Here is a 13,672-nt window from a genome sequence, read left to right as displayed (position 1 = left end):
GGTTTCACAATCTCAGGGAGTGTGTCTGAATCCTATCTACATACAAGAGCTTTCAAGTAAAATGCTGAATCTACCTTTCCTGGAAGAAACCAAATATTTTAGCATATCATACTCTGGAACAACATTATATGCTTGTTTTATCTTTCTAAATGCATAATATAAATTACAGAGCAAATTAATAAATTTGCATATAAACATTAAATTTGTCCATGAACTGGTTAAAACTGGCAAGATAATACTTTCAGGAATGTAAAAGATGAACATAACTATTACTCGTGCATTTTTAATATATCTCATCCATTAGATCTTCAGCCAGGAGATTATGATTGAAAGTTCACAAACTGAACCACACTTGAAGTTAACTTGTTGTAACATGACCACACCTCAGTTGCCAGTTACCAATTCACTGAACTGCAGAAAGTCAGTTGCATGCTCTATCCCAACTTTTGCACAAATTTTACACAGACAGCTTGAACACCAACACTAATACAACCTGGGGCACAGAGATCAATGCCAGCTCGCCGCTGCAGCATTCACCCACAGTCCTGGACAAGAGTTGTAGCTGAGGTAGAGGTTTGCACTGTTGAGACTAAGCTTATTCTTATACTTTCTGTTTGGTTTTCTTACAGCTTCTTTTTAGGTTGTTATAAAAAAGAATTTCCCCAAAATTATTTCTGTATTCAGTACCTCTCAGTAAAAGCTGTTTTATGGGGTTTTTTTCCAAACTATTTTCACTTCCCGTAGTTTCAGAATAAAAAAGTAGCTGTGCTGAGCGTAATGTTGCAGCAAGGTTGCAGTAATCTGCATACTGTCTTACTACATTTTGATAGGATGAGAAAACTATTTCTGCTGGATCCTAGCAAGCTACAACAGTCCAGTCGTGTCACATCAAGCACCCTCCCAGCCCAAAGCATCCCAGCACACTTTGCTTTGCTTGTGGAACATAGAAGATTTTAAAATACCATTGTAGCAGAAACTGCCAGGCCCAGAAAAGATCCACAAAAGCCTCTTTCTCTGAGGTATCAGATTTACTTATCTTTCCATGATGCACGTTAATGCAATAATACCCCGTCCAACCTTTGGTTGTTATTTTCAGGTACACAATTCATTATTAGGAATAAATAGCAGTAATGGTTAGGTAGCTTGCCTAAATGCAAATATTCTCCATTATGGTGAGGTTGAAAAGTTACTGGTCTTTCCAGTATACACCGCAGTTTTGGTAACGCCCAGCTTAAAATGCATATCTGGTTTTTTTGTATGCATTCACATTGCTTTTAGCACTAGAGCCTTTGCACTATGCAGTATGGAACCCCACACAGGTAAGCCATCACAATAAGATGCATAGTCTGAGGCAAAATACATCACAAGAAGTGGCTTATCCGGCGAGACACCTGAAGCAATCGTGCTATTGCATGCACCTGTATGAACCATATGAACCTTATATGATCCATACTGCTTACAGAATAAATAACTCAGAACACAACTTGTACTTATATGCAGAAGGACTGCTCATGTGGAATAGGCGATCAAGGAAAGAACAAAGCAGGGAAATTATACTTCCTGAACAGTAAAATATTTATAATTAAAATTTGTAGAAATTAGAGGTTATATTTGCACCAATTTTTCTAAATGACAGAAATAATCACCAGTCAGTATAGTATTATAAAGTCAAATGCTAATTAAAAGCCTCTTTTAATACTCTTACTGAACCCTTTTCTTGCATTCATAGGATTTTAAATTAGTTTCTCTCCCTCCCCCTGCATACACACAAAATAATATATAGCAACTACTACATGATTTCCACACTTATTTCAATTGACACAAAATTAACCAAAGGAATTTTCTGATTTTCTGGGGCATATTATGCAATAGGCTTTACTTAGTGAAAAAACCAAAATAGTGCAATGGTTAAGATGGTCTTTCTAATTATTATCCCTAATTGCAAAATGGGAACCTCACACAAGATGTGCAGGAAGGAGAAGTGTAAAATTCCACCAGAACATGAGAGAAAACTTCTGGCCATCTGGATTTTAGATTACCATGAAGAACTTAATTTGAGATTTTTCTTTTCTAAGTGCTCTGTGCATTTGACATTCTTCACATGATTAAACTGAAACACACACATGTGTTGATGAAGTTTGTCTAGAGTCCACAGCTTAAGAAAAAGCAGATTATCCTTGACACTCGGTACCACACAAATCACAGCAACCCATTAAGGCATTTAGATTTATTAAAAAAGGTTTTTTTATAAAATGGACAAAAGTGTTTTTAACTGTTTTACTGAAAATCACATTTTCACACACTCGTCCCAGACCTATGAACCACAACAATACTATTCACAACTTACATTCAGTATTTAAAACTTGACAACATCTATAGTTCCCTAATTATTCACCTCCATCCTTGCCACACACCTGCATGAGGGCAAGGTGCTGGGAGCCTTCAAGGGGTTGCCTGCCATGGCTTGACCATACAATATATGGTGCTACAGAAGAAATATTGACATTGACTCTGCTTCTTGTACTTTCACTTGACATTTCACCCCTTCATACAGAAATGGCAAAGCGAAAGGGCACGTTGCCCTTTGGATTCACAGCTTGCTCAGAAGACCATCCAGGGTACTTACACTTGCAATTATACAGTTTCTAATAATTTTATGAACAGAGTGCTCAAACAAACTTAATTAAAAATGAAATGTTTATGTAATATTAAAAATAAAACAGCTCGGAAAAGACAAGACCTCATCATATTTATGCACACAGAGCTAATCACAATTCTGAGTGGATTCCAGATACTTCTATGTACTTAGTGTTTTCAACTTGTTGCATTTTTAGCTACTAAGAAAAAGCAGATGATAATATGAATTACCCATCACTTTGATTTTTCTTTCTTGTGATTCCCAAGCATAAGTAAGCAGGGAATGACGTATCATTAAAGTAAGGTTGAAATATTCTGTCAGTCTAAAACCTGCAAAACCAGTATATTAAAGGACTTATACCTCTCATACAGATGGTTTTACACTTAGATAATGGTCTCAACTAATTTAGTATGATAACTTAAAATTGCCAAGACATTCATATGATGCTTCTCTGCTTCAATTAGTTTCTTTTTTTTCCCCAAGATTTACCTAAAATGAGAAATTATGCACACTCTTTCAGAAAACTTCCAAGTGAACAGAAGCAAAAAAGAAATATGGGGTAAACTGAGGGGAAAGTCCTCACCAAAGTCAATAGAGGTGTTTCTGCAATAGCAGAGGACTCTGCCCATAATCAGCTTGAAGATTCTGGCCTCATTCACTATTGGTTTTCATTTTTGTTCTCACTTGTACTTTCTGGTCCTAGAAGCAACTGCTTAGTGACATACACAAGAGCAGATGCTTTATGATATTTTTTGAATCAAACATAAGAAAAGGAAATGGGAAAAAAAAAAAGGCAAAAGTTGAAAGAGAAAATCCCAAAGGAATTTCTTAATAAGACTCTTTCGGCATTACTTCAGACCTCCCCAAATGTATGCAGAACACTATTTCAAATGTTTCACCTCCAAACATTTAGAGGTTTTGCATCCATATTAGCAGTTCTGTGACTTGCAAAGCTCTTGAGAGAGAAGAGCAGTATCTAACACTAAAATATATTTGTCTTCCCTCACTTCTTTTTTTAAATTTCCTTCCCATGCTCCTTTTCCTTTTATTATTTTCAGTTTAATTATTCGGTGGTTTTACTATTAGTTGCCTTTTTTGTTTTTGTTCTATTTTTTCTTTTTTACCCTCTCCCAGTCAGTCCTGTGGTATGCCTTCCCTTAAATGCAACCAAAGATCAATAAAAAAATAGAATATTGGAGATTCTAGAGCTAGTCCTATTCACAAGCTTGCTGCACATCACTACAAAGAGAATTATTTTGTGTTCTGGTGGTTGCCATCTTTGTGCTTATGGACTTCTGCCCATTTAAGTTTGCTTTCACTGTTAGACCACTCCTCTTCTTTCGATCTTTTTCCCGTAATACATTTAATCTTATGAAACTGCATCATTCAAGGATCCAAAGGAACTTTCTTCTGAATATGGATGATCAGTGGATGCCTTGAAGTCAGGTTGTTAAGAAGGTACACGATGCTCAGTTTAATGTCATCTAAGAGTTACACTGCACAAATGTCTACACAACTGTGCATGTGGACTTTAGAGACACTTCTATGTATCAAGGTTCAGTTGATAACAGTTTTGGATACCCAAAGATGCCTGTACTTTGTGTGGAGAAGGTTGATTCTTTGTGAATAACCTTCTAACACATGCATTTGAAAAACAGCAACATATCCCTGTTGATTCAACCACAGTCTTTTACCTAACTAACAAAATGGATATGAACAACATGCTCATCAAAATGGTTTCCCACTGACATTTGATTTTCTTTTTAAAGCTCTGACTGTGCCACCTTCTTGGTTTAGACAGCTGTCAGTTTATTTTGCCAAGAACAAATAAAACTGACAAAAACCTATTTTGTCAAATCCAATCCTACATCAAACAATTTTATCTACTGCACAAATAATATGTAATTACAAAAAGTTATGATATTTTATTTGTATAGGTTTTTTTTTTAATTTGAAACATCAGTAGTTTTTTGTGTGGGGTTTTTTTAATGGACACTTGTTAACAGTTCAATATTTATGTTGCGATAATACTACTATATATTTGCTTTATCTACCACTACCAATATTATGAAGAGTTAGCTATACTTTATGTCAACTTTTCCTGAGAAGCTATGACTAAACTCTTTGGAGACAAAGAGAAGTAACTTACATAACGAATTAAAACAATTTACCAACCAATTTCAGATACGTTACACCCACATCCCCAGTTGCCACCTTTTTTTCCTGATGCTTTTCAAAATGCCTGTGACAACTGACAAAGCTATATGACAAAAAGATATATTATTGGTTCACAGAGATTCCTGGTACTTATTAAAATAGTAAAAAAGAAAAAGATTTGGTTAGAAGATGATTTGAAGTAAACCAGTTTGATTGCTTTTTTGTATTATGTAAATTAAACATTCATCAGAGTCTTTACACACTTACCTAAATGGGTGCCAGAATGGCATAGTTTATTTGACTTTATTTGTTATTTCTTAGTTAACTTGTACATATATCATGCAACTCTTTTTGCAATCTCATTTCCTCTTGCCATTGAGTAAAATAACATTTTACTGTTAAACTTAATCAGAAACTATTCTATGAGCAATCTCACCAGCACTCTGCTCTTTTCATTGTAGTAGACAAACATGCTTAACAATAATTTTTTGTTACAGAAAAGCCCTGTAGCAACATGAAGAAATACCACAAACAGGCTAATTTCTGTCAGAGACACTAGCTGGCATAAAATGTTTTAAGAAAAAAATATTGTACTGTTTTTCCTTAATTTAGGGTAAGCTACAGATACTAAAAGCATCTAAAAGTACTATACACCACTTTCAGAAATCTGTAGTCTTGAATTTGACATTAATGTGCTATTCTTCAGTCGTTTACATAAATTTCTCTTCTGTCTTAAATTGTATAAAAGCATAAGGTTGACATAAAAGTGTCTACCAGGATACAACAATATAAATCAGAGAACTATGAAAACATTTGGTGGAAAACTATCCCCATAACTATTTGCTAACATTTGGTTACCAGAATGAATGTATCCATTAAAAGTATGTATCTCTGTTCAAGATTCTACTAGAAATAAGGAAGAAATTAATTTTCCAGGCAGTTAAATCACACTGATTTAATCTGAAGACACATTACTGGCACTTTGTTAGGATTATGACAATCAACAACAAAATGTATATGTTGTTTCCTAGCTGTTTTTTTATAGCGGCTATGCAATCTCCACTGTTTTGTGTGCATTATGTTTGTTATTGTGTTAGTATTATGAAATCTCATTATGGCTTATGGAATCTCAGGGCAGCTGATGGAGATGAAAGAGGTGAAAAAGCAGTAAAAAAATTGAAGATAACATTTGCTAAGGAGTTGACAATAATTTTTAAAAAAGTGTTTTCTTCTCAGCATAAATTATAAGAATTATTATGGTTTGAATATTGCTATCAACTCTGTGAAAAGAGCAGCATTTGAAAGAGTTGACAGTAGGTTCTGGGCAGATACTACCTATAAAGCAGAACTGGGTGCATTTTATCAGTTGTATTGGGTCTGTACATCAACTGTATATGAGAAATCAAAGGAAGAGAAATTTGCTGCAGATCTGTTTACTGAATAAACAATAAGTACTTTAGAAATAACAAGGAGATTTCGTTCTCACTTTGACTGAAATTGTTAACAGAATTCTTTGCTGCGTAAGCAACAGTTTATAAAGAATATAAAAATTGTCCTTGATTTAGCATGCAAACAGCTTGGTTGGAGAGCCTTAGGAAGCTACTATTCCATCCTACTTTGTATATTATTTATTTTTTTCTATATTTTGGTGCAGTTTAATTAGAAAAACACATAAGGTCCAGTTTTGCCCTGGATGCATTGCTGATTGTCTATGACTGCTACTGTACACAACAAAATGTAGGTACAATGCAACCCCACAATTGTACATTTTAACAAATTAAATGGGAATATACAACTTCTCCTATTCTGCTAAAAGTCTCTAATCAGAAAGAGTCCCAGATTTGTTTGAAAGTTTTAGTATCTTCCAGACTTGATCCCTTGACAGAGCCTTTCCCTTCTAGAAACAGTGACAAATTTGTTCTTCACAGAACAAGGCATAAAGGCTGAAATTCCTGTAGTTTACCTATACAAATTCTACAGTCTAGCCTGCTGTCCTTCAAAAAGCAGTAGTCTACTATACTTTAATAGCCCAGTAGCTTCACACTTCATCTTGCTACGGTAATTCCTGTTTCTTGTCACTGCTGCCTGTACTGTTATCACCTATAACTCCAAATACATCTCCACTTCTCCTTACTACTATTTAATGAGTTTTCCTTCATAACTATCTCTTGAGAGGCAGATATCACCCAGTAGGACTTATTAGTATGAATTTCACCAAGGTGACAATCTGGTTTATGAGAAGATTAAACAGAAGTTTTATCTGGTTCCCTGTTCACTGTAATTAAAATAAGTTAACCTGAGTTTGTCTCTTCCTTTAATGGAAATTCCTCATACCTTTAAATTCACAGGGGAAAGAAAGGAAAGAGGAAGTCAAAGCTTGCAAACTGAAATTTTCCCTCATGTATACCTACTGCAACAAACTTATTTTGAAGACATTAATCAACTTTGTCTCAATTTCCTTCATCCTTGGAATGATCCAACTTGGAGCTTAGAATAACTTGATCTTAGCTTTTGAAGACCTTCTGAATGCAACCGCTGAGTAACTATGGTTCTAAAAGCTGCCCCCTACCCCTACTCAAAGACATTAAAAAAAAAAACTCTATGTTACATTTTTGTCTTTGTTTTCCTTTATCCCTGCCAAAGTTACAAAGCTCTCTCTGGGCCTTAGAAGCATTGAAAAAAATTATATTATTGGTTCAGATGAAAGCTGGCCTTGGCAATTTATTTAATGTATTAAAAATTATTTAGATAAACAGCATTGACTTCAAATGTTAACACTTTGCAACCAGACTAATTCCTTATGATTTTCTAAATATATTAACCAGGGGATTAATAAAAAAAAAAAGCGCACATCTCTCTCCCATTATTTCCAGTGAGATGTAATTATTAAAATGGGCCATATTCCTTTAAATTTACATTTCATGTCCCTTTCTAAGGTGACATGAAATTGTGATGAAAGTAATTTCAGTACTATACTGTAAAGTGCATGACCAGAGGTTTATTTTGTATTTCTAACCCAAATTACACAGTTGCTTCCTATTGGTATATTAATTCAATTTAATTTTAGAACTGATTTAGGAATACTGCAGGGAGAAAGAGGAGACTTTTTTTTTTCCTGCAAAAACACCACTGCTACTGCATACTAACTATAATGCTTCAGGTTAAATACATAAAATTGAACTCTAAGTACAAAAACCTACTCACTGATATTTTAGCACAGATATATACCACTGAAATATATTAATTTCCATATTGATGTGTAAAGACAAGCGTCTGTCAAACAACATTTCCATTTACCTCTGCACATAATAGTACTAAGTTGGGACTGTGACCTGATTTGATACCATATTTAATTTGCAATTTATGATATTTACAACATTTTCATATTTTACCTGCTCTGCAAAGCTATAACTGAGCAAACAATGTCAATGATAAGAAAAATTGCGTCCTCCATCTTCACTCTCTTCCAGCTATCACAAATCAAACAAATCACATAATAGGTCCCAGTATGTTAAAAATAACAACATGGCCTAGTTTCTTCAAAGATAGGCTATTCTTAAGTTTTCAAGGACATCAGTATTACTCATGGAATTCCCTTAATATCAGGCCAGGTTTTTAACTAAATAAGTGATTTTATTCCAACTCAATGTGAACACAGGTCTTCATTTTTTTGCCATATTTAAATCAACGAATTTTTCTTAAATTAAAAGCAGGTGGTTTTTAGGATTTCACAGCTTTTCCTGGTTCTTACAGAAATATCCATACCCTTACATAAGCCAAGTTATTTCCTATATACCTCCTGTGCTTCAAAAACTAGAAAGCTTCAATTTGCTTTCCTATGGAAAAGGAAATCAACGAATCAATGAATTTTTCTTAAATTAAAAGCAGGTGGTTTTTAGGATTTCACAGTTTTTCCTGGTTCTTACAGAAATATCCATACCCTTACATAAGCCAAGTTATTTCCTATATACCTCCTGTGCTTCAAAAACTAGAAAGCTTCAATTTGCTTTCCTATGGAATCTATACCTTCAAAATACCACCTCTAATCTTTAACTCAGCGGCACTAGTATAAATACATGTGCCTCAGCATCCTGTTTTCCTTTCAATTGTGATATGTAAGCTGTTATATATTACGACCTTTCAAATTGCCAGATAGTTGTCAGTGCCTCTGGCTATGAAAAAAACCACAACACACCATTACATAAAAGTAGCAGACTGTATATATTGACTCTCTTGTGCTGGTCATTTATAGCCTCCCTTTAAGACAAGCTCCTGCAGATATCACCCCTTTCAAGCATTTGGGAGACTATTTATATAACCTTCACTTTCTGAGTTTTCATCCACATCTTTTACACTTTTACACATTTCAAAGCAAGTTAAAATAGTATATACATTTTTTCTTTCAATCAGAACATCCATGTATATTTTTTCTACATTAGTAATATTTTTAAAAGTCTTTTTGACGGGCATGAGAAATGTTGCTGGATACTTTTTTATTGTGTGGAAACTGTGCAAAATCAGTCACGTACCAGATAAGATAGAAGAACCCACCACTAATCATGTCGTGCCTGTTTGTAAGAAAGAATAATGGCAAAAAGATTTGGCCTAGTGGTCAGTGTATACTGACTTGACTGCAACTGTAGCAAGTCATGAAGGAATAAATGTGTCCTGGGCAATATCCAGCTTGCAAAAGTGGCTTCCCAGTTGTGGAGAGTTACTCTGATAGGCAAGAGGTTGAGTTGGTTTATGCTTGCAACTGTTTACAGCTTCAAGTGCAAAGCAAGTAAAATAATACGAGGTACCATGTACAGCCTCACTTAATAATTTACCTGTTATACATCATTGCATTATGGCCTTGCATTACAACAATATGAACAAACCACAGTTACTGGTTCAATGAGATAATGTAAGCAAAACTCAAATATTGCCTGAAATTTCAGTTAGGTTAAAACCAGAACAAAATAAGTGAAATGAGCAGACGTACTCATTTTTCAAAAAGAGGAGGAAAAAGTCTGATTATAGCAACAAAGTTATTTCCCTGCCTTACGCCAGCAGTATAACATAGCATAAGGTCAATCATGTTGATCTTAAGTCAGAACAAAAATCCCTACCAAATCTGGATTTAGGCAGCCAGAATTAGTTGTCCACCTTGTGCTTCTCCTCCTCCTCCTGTCACCTTTAAGGCAGCGTTTGTCCCAAGTCTCTGCACAAGACCAACCCATGGGAGAATGTCAGTGGCGGGCGACAGACAACTAATGAACCTGTTTGTAAGCAGCTGTTGCATCATTTTAATTCTTCCTCTGTTTTGATTTTGCTGGTCCTTCCTTTGCCTTTTGTATCTCCACCAACTCTGGATTCCTCAGATCTGTTGCTTTAGCTCTTTTAGTGCTGAGGAGAGGCTTTCTGTCCCGAGTCATATTAATTTAAGGAGAATGGCTTTACTCCCTACAACAGCCACTGGGGTGTTTCTCTACCCCTGCTACACTCTATTTTCTTCACTATCTAATAGACTTAGCTGGTGTATCCATCTTGTTCCTTCTTCAGAGCGTAATTATAGCATTCGGGGTCTGATCTTTTATTAATTCAAATGCTTTCCTAAGCATGCCAGTGTTGCTACTCAAGGGATATCTGATTTACATATTCCCATAATTTAATTTCTGATTGCTAAATTCATCAGCTTGCTTCAAAGTAGTTGATATTATAAACATAGTTAGACTTTCAGGAACTGATGTTCATTGCATATTAAATGTTAACATATTTTTCTCAGTATAGCACCACAAAATACGAATCAATAAGTTAATTAGAAAATTTACTTTCACTCAAAGACTTGCATCTTGACATCCTAGTCTTTTAGGTGAAGAGAAGGAGGCTGAGTTTTAAATATCAAGGCTTAGAAATAAAATATATTTCGTTTTTTGGGTTTTTTAACAAAGCAATATATTAAGCACTTTATCAACAAGAAATGATTCTACTAAAATCAAGTCAGCTGTGATAACTTATGGGCAGTAGGTACTCTCTGCTGGACAAAGATTAACTTCAGTTTGGCTCTTCTCACCTCTTCAATCAGAGGTGATATTGTAATAGCTGTATCAAATCTGAGAGAAATTTGTGCTGAGAACAGAGGGATGCCGCACTAGTGATGGGGAGCCAGGAAGCAAAAAACCTTGTCTTGAATAGTAATTCAGAAGACATTATTCCTCTTTCTGAAGATGTGTCACTATTGCATAGACTTGATACAAAAACAAAGGAAAAAAAAAAAGATCTTCTTTACAGTTTTTTCTCTACTGAAATATTTAATAAGATTATGGTGGTTTACTAGAGATCTGACCCATACAAATGTATGAAGGGTGAAGCTGTAAGTTGTTTAATGTGTACGGCTTCCCTAGCTCATGGATGCTGAGGGCACTCAGTAATACTCTGAACAGGGTTCCAGCAAAGTGGCTTTAGGGAAAAAACACGCTTGTACTTCTATTAAGTAACATTGCAAGGGGAAGACACATACCAAATTAAGTAGAAATCAGACTGGCCTCACTTCCTAAGGATAACGTATAATGTCTTCCAACTTCCAAGTTTCTAAAACTTCAATATTTGAGTATAGTCATGAGTACAGTTTTCCATGTTTAGAAAAGATGAGGCAGAATTAAACCAGTGCCATTTACAGCTCATTATTATGACATCCAATCACTATCTGTGGTATCATCTGAGAATGAAAGCAATATACCAAGGTCATATTAATACTAGATTATATTAACACTGGATTATTTTAATAAAGTGTGAATACAGTTTGTAACAGTGTTATAATAATGGAAAGATAATATTAATCACTACCTTCTAATTTTATATGCAGGGTGTTACACAAGAAAACCACTGTGTTTTACCAAAAAGATTGGTTTTATATAGGGAATTTGTGGAGTTTCCTTGGTTTTATGCACAGATTTCTACACTTCAATTTTACATTGAATTTCTATGCTGGGACAGTTTCAATCAACATATTTCCTTTTGCTTTAAGTGAGTACTTCCTTTTCCAATAAATAATTCATTTTTTAGTGACAGTATGATCTTAAATGGTTTAAAATATTATGTTTTACAATAATTAGGTGACAAAAGCACATTACATCCCATCAAAGAACTGGGACAGATGGAAAGCTTCAGTTCAACCCTTCAAAAAAATCCAAGTGAAAAGTAAGGTTTACTACAAAAAAAGGACTCATGTCTTCTAGTGCATAACAGTCTCTCCCAAAATGAGTTTAAAAATGAGTCCACATATACAAATTATTTTTTCTACTTCTTGTATTTTTAGTATCGATACAGCATAAGAATAAATATCACCAGAAATAATACCATACTAGAGATCTACTCAAAATTTAAATAGAACCAATAAAGTTATTTTCTGTATGACAGCACCTCTTACAGCAGGAGAAAATTGTTATCAATGGCAGAAGAATTTATTCTAGTTCAAAATTCATATATTGATTTCTAGTTGAAGGGCAGAAGATCTAGAAAATTTCTCAAAATCAGTCAACAAATCACTAAAATCCCATCTAAGAAATTAGAGAAAACTAGATATTGCTAATAATTTAATAAATCACTAGGAAATAGGAGAAACAAATCAGATGTTCTTTGCAGCCTTCAAAACTAATTTTGCCCCTTAAAAATTGAGAATAGATCAAACTGTACTTAGCATATTCCACAAATATTTTAGGCAGGATGAAGTGTTACAGTTTCCTGAATAATTCTGACCAAGCTATTTCTCTAACTGCACATAATTCTTCTTCATAGTCATTTTTAACACAAAAAAAATATAGTTTTCTTCAATTTGACATAACACTGCATACCTAATACACTGTATACGTTGTATAGCTTGTGAAGAAGTCTGGCTATGAAATTCTAACCTTAACAAAAAATAGCAAAATATTTGCTTAGCTGTAAAATCCACTTCTCTACTTCTGTTTTTCTGCAGAATCACTAGCATTTACAGGACTGCATATGCATGCCTTAGAGAATCCACCACGATAAATAATCTTTCTGGGCATGGAAAAGAACATCAAATATGGGATTCTGTTTGATAGTTCTTAAAAAGAGCTCATGGACGTCTACCTGGCAATAATTAATGATATTTCCTTATTTAAAAACCCAATGTATGCATGCCAACAGCCACACATTTCTCTTTCAGTCCATATTTGAAATGTTAGTGCTTTACTCTCCTGCAGGATTTGAAGGGTAATATGTTTTATTGCTATACCAAAACCAAGAACCCCTTCTCCACCCTTCAGCTCCTCAGGGAAGATCTCCACCATGACTTACCAGGAACTGCCCTACACAGAGAACAAGTGTCTACATGAGAGACCTCACACCAGTTTGAAACACACTACCTATACAACTGCCCAGCTATTCTGCAGACTGTCTATCTCACCTGCACTAAACTGCCACAGGGAAGGCAGGAAAAAAAACACACCCAAATCATTTGCTAAGAATGGACCTAATGCAGTTTTTCGCTCTCCTTGTCCTTTACATCCCCTGCCCCTACCACTACAACAGCTCAAGCTCTTCCATCTCTCTCACTAGGCAAGGCAGAGTAAGTACGTGACAGTTTTCAGACCAAGATTATAGAATCATGGAATCTTTAAGGTTGGAGAAGACCTCCAAGATCATCAAGTCCAACTGCCAACCCAACACCATCATGCCCACTAAACCATGTCCTGAAGTGCCATATCTACAGGTTTTTTGAACACCTCCAGTGATGGTGACTCCACCAGTTCCCTGGGCAGAATTCACTTGTTAGCTTGTGGGTTGTTACCCAAGGGAACATTTAACTTTTGACCTCTCTTGGTGTCAGCATTGAGTCATGTGTTACCCAACTACTGGTGTTATAAAGGC

The 13,672-nt window shown here is 35.0% G+C and overlaps 1 protein-coding gene across 4 annotated transcripts in view; it reads right to left on the bottom strand.

Moving 5' to 3' along the window:
• DMD (dystrophin) overlaps nucleotides 1-13,672 on the bottom strand; it is a gene marked incomplete at both ends in the record, with an annotated part of 1,339,794 nt that overhangs the window by 449,500 nt on the left and 876,622 nt on the right. The window lies entirely within an intron of this gene.

Source organism: Phaethon aethereus (genome assembly GCF_964289735.1).
Source record: "Phaethon aethereus genome assembly, chromosome: 1".
Taxonomy (NCBI): domain Eukaryota; kingdom Metazoa; phylum Chordata; class Aves; order Phaethontiformes; family Phaethontidae; genus Phaethon; species Phaethon aethereus.
This window is presented reverse-complemented; position numbering and strand designations above follow the sequence as displayed.